Source organism: Pelodiscus sinensis, chromosome 2 (genome assembly GCF_049634645.1).
Source record: "Pelodiscus sinensis isolate JC-2024 chromosome 2, ASM4963464v1, whole genome shotgun sequence".
Taxonomy (NCBI): Eukaryota; Metazoa; Chordata; order Testudines; family Trionychidae; genus Pelodiscus; species Pelodiscus sinensis.
Window position 1 is genome coordinate 54838540 of NC_134712.1, and position 9751 is coordinate 54848290.

Genomic DNA, 9751 nt, shown 5'->3' on the forward strand with positions numbered 1-9751 from the left:
GTTATTTCTTAATATGGTCAAGTAGATAACAGTACACTGCACTGCTATCTTCATTTTTTCATCAGACACATGAACTGTATCTTATTTTTCAAGGGTCTCTGTTACTCTGTAATATTATTGAATACACAGTTTGGAGGGGGAATAAAGGTCACAGTGAAATAATGTTGGATAAAAGGAGTCCAAAGAATCTTATTTAATTAACCAAGTAGAGAAAAGCAAGACTACTCTTGGGGGAAGGACTGAAAGCAGGTATGAAAATATTCAAGGAGTTTGTGCTGCAGCAAACTAGTGAAAGTGATCAGAGAGGCAAGAGAAAGCACCTTCTCCAGAACTTTGTTATACAAAGGCAAAATGCCCATGTTGATAGTGAAAAACAATCAAGCAAGGGATTTTTCCAAAGAAGTAGGTGACAGCAAGAGACCAGGAAATGTCTATTTGAGATAAAGACAATGATTCATGGATAAAGGACAAGAGATGACAAGTGAAGGTGAAAATGCATGATCCAGGAAGCAGGCTTTTGAATTAGACAGGCCCCGGTTCAGCAAAGTACTTAAGTACTTGCTTAATTCTTAATTCTCTTAATTAAGAGAAACTGGGACCATAGTGAGTGAGTGGATAAGATGGAAGAGGAGATGACATGAAGGTAGATAAGAGAATGGAGGTACTTGGCTTTGGGGCTGTAATGGAGCCATGCAATTGTGTTCTTCAAAAAGAAACAAAGGGCAAACTTCTAATAATGCACAATGAAGAAAGATAAAAAGAGGGAGGTGCTGAGGGAGTTAAGAATGGAGTTAACAGTCCAGAACAAGCGCTGTGAGTCACCCCTTACCTCTGGTTGTTCTCCAGCAGAGTCATAAAAGCATCATCCAGTTATCTGAATAAATTCAACAATATACAAATTAGTCCTAAGCAACTCATAAACTATGTCCTAATGACTCCAAATATAAACAGTGAGATTCTAACTGTGGCACTGAGTATTTTCTGTTTGAAAAGATTGCTTTTTAATTCTCTGTCAGCAAATCTTTTACATCACCAAAATCACAATGGCCTTTAGATAAAGCAAGACTGATTGGTAATGGGCCGCATCTTGTATAACTACACTGAATAGCAACATATTTGTAATCATGGGAAAACCTTACCTCCCATATTTCCTGCATAGTTATAAATATATATGTTAAGCTGATGAGCTGGGGAAATAAAGGAAGAAATTACAAATAAACCTCACTTAAGTGTTTATCAAACTTTGGCTGTTTGTTTTTAGCTTCGTCCATAGAAGGCAAAATACTTCAGTGAGACCTGAATTAAAAGCAAAGCAGTATTTCATAATCATATTCAACAAATACTAATCTGTTCCATGATGTATACCTGGCATATCCTAATGTTGTATTTATTTGAATGATGCTCCATCAGAATCTATCTGTCCGTCTTAGGGTATGTCTACACTTTGAGCTGGGGTGTTTGAGTCCCAGATGGAGGAAAAATATTTGCATTAGTGCTCATGGAGTTACTACATTGAAAATAGTGTTATCTGCTCCGTGTATGTGTCTAGCTTCTCAGACAGATACATATTCAGGGTGGCTAACCCTTCCGACCACTTGCACTGCTGCATCTATCCTCCAATTTTTAGTGCACTATCTCAGTGAGAACTAGCATGAGTATGTCTCCTCAACCTGGGAATCAGATGCAGCTCAATGTGCAGACATGCCCATTGGTATTTATCTGGCCTTCATCACTGCAGTTTTTAGTGTGTTCATCCTCGCAACACCCTGGAGCAGTAGGGCTGAGGTATTATCCTCATTTTACAGATGGGGAACTGAGAGAAATGGAGGCTAATTTACTTGCCCACGGTCACACAGAAAGTTTGTGGAGGGGGGAATTCCAAGTCTCTGAAGTTCTACGCTAGTGCCCTCACCACAGGACTACCCAGCCTCTCTTACAGAAGCATCCTCCCAGAAAATGTGAATGAGGTGAACATTTTAGTAGCAATAGCACTGATTGGCTCAATCCCAAGGTGACATTCTGGCCTCAGTGAAGTTTGTGCTAAAACTTATTTTGACTTCCATGGGGACAAGCTTTCACCCTAGTGAAAGTGTAGATTTCTAGATTGTTCCTATGGCACAGCAATTAATTCTTCTTCTTCTAATATTTTAATTATTCCAAGCTCTTGGCTGCTACCTTATTTCAGAGACCATGTTTCCAGCATGTAATACTTCTCCTTTTGACCCTCTAGCATAAGAAATCAAATTTCAGATTCAGAAATATATTCAGCATCAATGTTGCTGAACTCATCCCTAGTAGAATCATCAGCAACATCCTGCCCTATGTTACCTGACTCATTTTTCCAACAGTATCTCACCTTCCTAAGATGTCCGCTCAGTGTCAGCTGCTGCCCAGGGCTGCTTCACTATCACCGGAGTTGTTTCTTGTTTACCATCAATAAGATCACTGGATTGTGTCATCCGAATATCCCATAGACAGCATTGCCATTACCAAAATGAGTATTATGTTACTGTCACACTGATGACATTTTCTAATTGGTTCCATCCTTCTTTTGGAACAGTTGGAGGCAGATGCTGAATTTTTCTCACCTTTGATATGTTCCATGCTGGGCCAGAGCATCACAGAAGGCAAAGAAATTCTTTAGTGATTATACCCACAATGAGCGTTGGGAACCCCTCAATGACAACTGAGAGAGGGCACACCATACCATAACTCACACCAGGCCTGACACACTCACTACCCCAATATACTGTTATAATCATTATAATCTGTATCTATAAGGTGTGGTGGGGGTATTGTATGTGACCTGGTAAAATGCTGTGCGATGGAAATATATTGTTAAAGGTATTTCACAAGCAATCCCAGCCTTTTCTAGACAAAGGCATGTTGTTTCATCTGTTTTCCTGTGTCTCCAGTGTAAATTGAGGCAGGTAATTCCTCAGGGTACATCTACACTTGCCCTCTACTTAGAAGTAGGGAGGCAAATGAAGCATACCAAAATTGCAAACCAAGCATGGGATTTAAATATCCCGCGCTTGATTAGCATATTTGCGGCTGGTCGCCATTTTAAAATGCCGGTCACCCGATGTAACTTGCCGCGTGTAGACACAGTAGTCTGATTTTAAATCGGACTACCGCGTCTACATGCTGCAAGTTACATTGGGTGACCGGCATTTTAAAATGGTGATCGGCCGCAAATATACTAATCAAGCACGGGATATTTAAATCCCACGCTTGATTTACAACTTCGGTATGCTTCATTTGCCTCCCGACTTCGAAGAAGGGGACAAGTGTAGACGTACCCTCAGAGAAAAATGAAAAGAACATCCACACAGAAGGCAAACAAAGACATTGAGCTAAATGAGGGAGCTTGGGAGCAGGAAGACTGTTTAATGATCCCCATGGGGATGAATCCTGCACCCCCAGGAAGGGTCTTGGATCATAAAACAGAGACAGTGGAGTTTGGGAAATTTAAGCAAAGGCAGAAAGCTGCTTTGGCATCCATCACTGAGGTGGGGATAGTGTACAGCACCTTCTGAGCCTTTGAAAACTGGAACCTTCTACACCGAAAACAAGAGGTGCTGGAGACGTTAGGTAAGTGAGACACCTGCATAGGAAAAGAATGTAACTTGCTGAAATTAAGTGTTAGTTGCTGGGAAGTGTGTGTTGGCTGGGTAGGGAGACATGTATGCATACCTGTGTCTTCTTATCACTTATATCCCTGGTCTTTGTTAATGAACTTACTCTAGTTGTATTAGATAATTCTCTCAGTGCTGTGCACTAAACTAAAGCATAGGCTGTCAGTTAAAATACCCACCAGGCATGTGCTCTGTCTCTTTGGAAGCAGCCAACTTCATAACTTCTGTGAGGGGCTCAGGACAGGAACAGGACATGGCAGAGGAGGTGGTTTGGAGGCAACTCTGGACTGCAGGGGTTGTGGTGCCTGCAAAGAGAAAGCAGGCTGGTGGAAACCAGGGTGAGGTCACTGTGCTGTTAGCAGGCAGCTGATGTCAGGGCTGCACACAGCATGTAAGGACTCAAGGTGGTGACAGAACCCCTTACTGGTCTGGGTGAACCCCATAGCATCACGCCCACAAAAGCAGCAGTGGCACAAATGAGTGCTCTTGCTCTTTGTCATAGTAGCAGGAACTGTCACACACTGGCACAGCGCTCACTGCCAGGAAGCATACAGCTGGGGAGCACACCTCAAGGAAGGGGGACTCAGCCGAGCAATAATTGGGAGGACAAAACAACAGGTGCTGTAACACGCAGTGTTTGTGTTTAAGAGGGCGAGAGATAGACAACTCCCCCAAAACAGTGCTGACCCACAGGTGTGCCCTGATTAAACAAGCAAACATTGAGCTGGCTGCAGGGATCAGTCACCCTGACAAGGCGGTTTTGGGTTTGCTAACTAAATAGTACACTCTGGGCCTGTGGTATGCCCTAGGTAAAAGTGCGTAGGAAAATCTCAGGATTACTGCAGTCCTGCTATCTAGAGCTCAAAATGGGGATGTTTTAAGGACACCCAGTGTACCAGCAGCACCATAACAGAGCAGCAACTGGCAAGAAATGTGCAACAGGTGCTACGGCTACTGGAATGTGTGTGGTCTCCCACAAACTGAAGCCAGATGACCCTTTCCAAAGGCTTTCTAAGTCAGACATTTCTGGATGTTCTTGCTGTAATTTCCCATGTTGATATTTTATAGCTACTTGCAACTCAGTCCGGCACCACCGGGCGTGAAAGGGCAGTGAAAGTGCTGGCAAAGCAACTATCTACTCTCACTCATGAGTCATTATTAATTCAGCTAATTTAAACTGCACAGCAGTTACCAATCCCTGCAGCAGAACATAGTAACACACAGGCCAGATCCCCAGCTTGCTGAGGTCAGTTGGAAAGATTCCCATTGACTTTGAATCAGATCTCTGGTGCGGCTGGAGTAGATAGCATTGGGGGGCATTCTTGGGCAAGCAGTGGCATGTCAGAAGTAGATTAGAAGAGGGGTGAGTGTGATATGAGGAAGAGCAGAGAGAGCTCTGCAAAAGGAGAATGGGAGAAAATAGCTTTACTGGAATTCTCCTGACTTCAGCAGAGCTACTCCTGAATAAGCTGCTCCCATTGTGAGCTACTCAGGCCCACTGACTCTAGCCTATATCGGCTCAAAATCTCATGAGGGAGCAGCTCTCATCTCATTTTAAACCCAGAAAGAAAGACAGAGTATCATCTGAACCCAGGAGGTAACTTATGGATTGAATGAGGAACCTACTTACTAGAAAGAGCAAACCAGTATTCTGCCCCGCCACAACACAAGCTCTGAAAACTCAAGTCTGTAAGTTGACAACTCAGATGGTCTGAGTGAGTTTTAAATCAGTCCTAATATGGTTGTCCATCCCTAGCACTAAACATCAAAAGGCAAAATCAATATGTACTGTCACAAGATCTCAGAATTATCTACAACCTAGCAATACTTCAGATTAAGCACTCCACAGAGCTGGGGAACTAACTATATAGCAAGCTTCTGTAAGGAATGGATTGACTATCACATGGATATGTATTTGGGGTGGCTTTAAGCAATGCCCTCTCTCACACCCCTAAGTGTGTTGATGCAAACAAAGGGCTAAAACGTCTCTGAACAAGCTAGGGAAGATACTGTAATCCCTTTGTTAACTGATAAATCTGGCAAGTGCTGAGGGCTAGCTGGAATTTATTAGCGAGCATGTGAATCCAAAATATTGACAGGAGAGAGGCAGGACTGATGTATCTAAATATGTTCAAAGGGAGCCACTTTCTTTTCCCCTCATTCCTTTTCCTTTATTAGAGGAAAGCTGAAGGGAAGTTAGAGGATTAGAATAGTGGAGTTAAGTAATTATCTGATTATGCATATTCTGTTGTTTTTATGACTCACAAGATGCATTGTTATAGGTACATTGACCACTCTCTTGTAAGGGCTATATTCTGCTACCTTTACTTGTAGCAAGTGCTGCCTTATCTTTCAAGTAGAATTGCTAATTTTAGACTCTGGCCCTCAGTTAGTACACCCTACTTTATGGATTTAATTTGCAATTTTGTTACCTAGGTAATTTATTTATTAGATGAGGAAACTTAATGCACAAAATCTAGGGTATTCCTACAACCTCAAATCTTTGCTGTGATAAATGGAGGTACCTAAGATTACTTGATGATAGCCCCAAACCCATCCAATCTAAGGAAAAGCAAACTCACAAAGGAAATTCTTAATAGCTGATTTACTTCCTTAGGAGAAATTATTTCTGTAAGTATTTTTCTGAAAACCTTTCAGAATATGAACATGCACCATTTACAGCAATTCTACTAAACCTAGTACAAATAAGGGCAGATGACAGAGAGCTAGCTGTAGAAAATTACAGGCTTCGTGGGACTCAATTAACCTATTGTGGTGATGACTGTTGACACACTGGGACAATGATTAGGCTAATGAGGTAATTAGCTCAGTGGGGAAGCTAAAGAATTGGCAGGAAGAGGAAGTAAGGTGAGAGGCCTGGGAGAGTGAGCTGGGTGTGGTAGAGAAAGTTGGGTGAAAGGCTCCCCCTAATGCATGTCTGTGCTATCGTTTGTAGTGCTTGGAATCTAATGGTTAAAGCTACTCGTGAGAAAAGAAAGGTACTGTGCAAATGTTGTGAATAAAAGACCACACAAACTGGCTAGGCCATGCAGCACACTTGGTAGCTGAGGAAGTATTTTGGGCCAGCACAAGTGATCCTGGAATGTTCTACTCCCTATTCCCACTTCTGAATCAGATAGAATTTAGATAACTATAAAATTAGCATCTTCCCTCTTTTTCAGTGAAGGAACTGAACTCCTCACTACTGTGTATTACACGGCCACTTTGCATTATAGTAGGGGTATGTCTAGATTGCGGCACTACCTTGGGATACCAAAGGTATCCCAAAATGGCTATTCTGCATCTTTTAAACCAACCAGTTATTTCAAAATAGATTTTGAAATAACAGGGTTGCTACTCTGATGTCCCTGTAACCCTTGTTCTATGAAGGTTAAGGGATATTTCGGAATAGCAGTTTATTTTGAAATTTGGTGCTGTGTAGACTGCGCTAAATTTCAAAATAAGCTATTTCGAAATAAGATATGCAATTTGCGTAGCTCAAATTGCATATCTTATTTTGACCTAGGGGTGCAATGTAGATGCACCTAGCTGTCCAGTTAGCAGTTTGCAGAAAATGTGAGACAGAAACATGAAGAAGAGCTGCACATTTTTTTAAAAAATCCCAGAAAAATAGTGAACGCTTTCCATTCACCTTGCACCTAAGTACCATAAAGAGTGCTTTCCAAACACTACTAAGTTACTGTACACCTCATATCTCTGCCAGAAGGCATCTGACTTTAATCTTGTTTTACAGATGGGGAAGCAGGTAAAATTAAAGAAGGCTGAAATCAAACAAAGTCTTGACACTTATATAAATAAAATGTTTGAATTAACCTGGTCTGATTTTTTTCATTTTCAGTTTGTGAAGATTTGTGCAATTTTGACATTTTGTCTCATAAGAAGACAGAAAATGCTAATTACATTTCAAAAATCTCTGAAGGATGAGAAAATTTTTTGCTATCCGGCTCTAATTGTATGTGCACCAAGATGCCTCTGGGCAGCTAGTTGTCAGGGGGAATCAACCCCAGAACCTCTGGATTTAAACAATGAACCTCCACTGTGCACATTAAAAATCCAGCTCTGCTAGCTAATTCTCATAGTAGGCTCATTGATCTCGACGTGTGGCTCAGCTGGTACAAGAGAAGGACAGATTGCCATGCTAAGTGGGGATGGCTTACAGTGTCAGAGACATTGCTGCTCTGTAGTTCTGGACTTTAGCCCACAGTAAATGCTCCTTCTTGTGAGCTCAAAAGTGGCATAGAAATCAGATAGAAAAAATGGTTCTGTTCCTACTGCCACTTCCACTATAGGTAGATTTCCACCCAAGCATTTACAGTCTTAATTTTTGTATCTGGCAAGTCATTTGCTGACCTTCAGGTCATGCTGTAAAGCTTCTTGCTGGAAAAGTAGGCTGACTGCGCTGCACTGGATGGTGGAGGAATCCTGATTTGATGGGTGTGGGAGGATTTTATGTTCAGGATAATGTTCCATTATTCTTTTCATTATTTTTTTGTACATGCTCCCAGAGCTTCAGAAAGGGCCATTTAAAAATAAATAATAATAAATAACAATAAACGGCACAACTGCTCTTTAGGGTTTACTCACCCATTCTCTTCTGCATTCACATTGCACTAAATAAAACATGTCAAATTGTTCTCTAGTCGAGAATTGTTTTCATAAAGAAGACAGTGGCTGTGAGATGGAAGGTTTTCGCCTTGTGTCAGCTTTATGTCGTGACCTAAACATTAGTTTCGGATTTAGGGAAAAGTGCTGTTATCTGCAACTCCTTCATTAGGACTTAATTAACTTTCCTTTCTTTCACCTGCTTCTCTAGTGTCTTTGTATCTTCATCAGCAGTGCTCTGAGTGACGCTTATTAGCAGCTGCAAGTCTGCCAGCACCCTTAACATTGTCAGACATTAGATATCTCACTGGTGCAAGACTACCGTCCCACTGCACCCTATTGTCTGCCCCTTCCTCCCAGCCTCCCTCAGGAGAGGCAATCATCCTGAGGTGTGATACCCTATCGCTTGCCCCTTCCTGTCTAAGGGAGCCTAGAGAACTATTAAAACCTTGTTATTAATCATAGTTATTAGCCAACTGACGCATCTTACAGCACTGAGAGGGAATCTGTGCTCTCCTGAGAGCTCACAGAGCACTAGGGTGTTGATGAATCTTTATGGAATCCTTATCTTGTATTTCTAACAGCAAAACTCAAGCTATGTTTTACTCTGGCTGTTTATACATCTAATCAAAGTAGGCCAGGAAATGTGGAAGACAGCACCAGGGCTGCCTGAGAAACATAATATTTGTCAGAGAGCATTAACTCAGCCTCTCTGTTTCAAGGAATGATGGATGAAGTGTGCCTGATCCTCTGTTTAGATTATGTGTAGTAATGCAGTGGTGGTTACATTCGTCCTAGGCAAATCATTTCTACTCCCTTGAGCTGCCTACGGAGTTTTCCAATAACACGTTAGGCAGTGTAACACAAAATGAAGTCTTGAGAGCTCTCTCATGTGGGAGTTCTTCTCAGGACACATTCAGAGACAGCGAAATTGGGAAGGTTCTGTGTATAGAATACAGGTGGGCCCAAGCCACCTGGATCAGGATACATGGTTGGGAGGGATTAAGGGGCCAAGGTTTGGTTTAAGTCCATATCTAATATAAACCAGTTAGGCTGGTGAGAATCTTACTGGTCCAGTATCAGGAAGATTCAGATATCACTTAACGAAATAGTAGACTAGGTTAACCTTTGCTTGTGTGCCAGGAAGAGAGACTGACCCCAGTGTTGCAACTGCCACCCTCCCTCTAAGAGATGCATCTATGGCAGAGCATCTGACTATCAGGTGAGAATTCCAGAAGAGCCCTGATGTCTTAATGTGGATGTGTAGCCCCTCCGACCACTCACTTTTGGAGATATTCTGGTTGGCTGCAAGTTCGCCCAGGTATTTTCCCACACCTTCCAGTAGAAGGGAGGTTGTGAGAGTGTATTGGGCCACCTCATTCCCCATCCAGGGAGACCTAAGAAAGGCTATGCACCAACAAAAGTCGGCAGACTCTCAGTGAATGTAGTCCAACATGTGGTTTTTCTGAGAGAGATCTTTATTTTGTTCT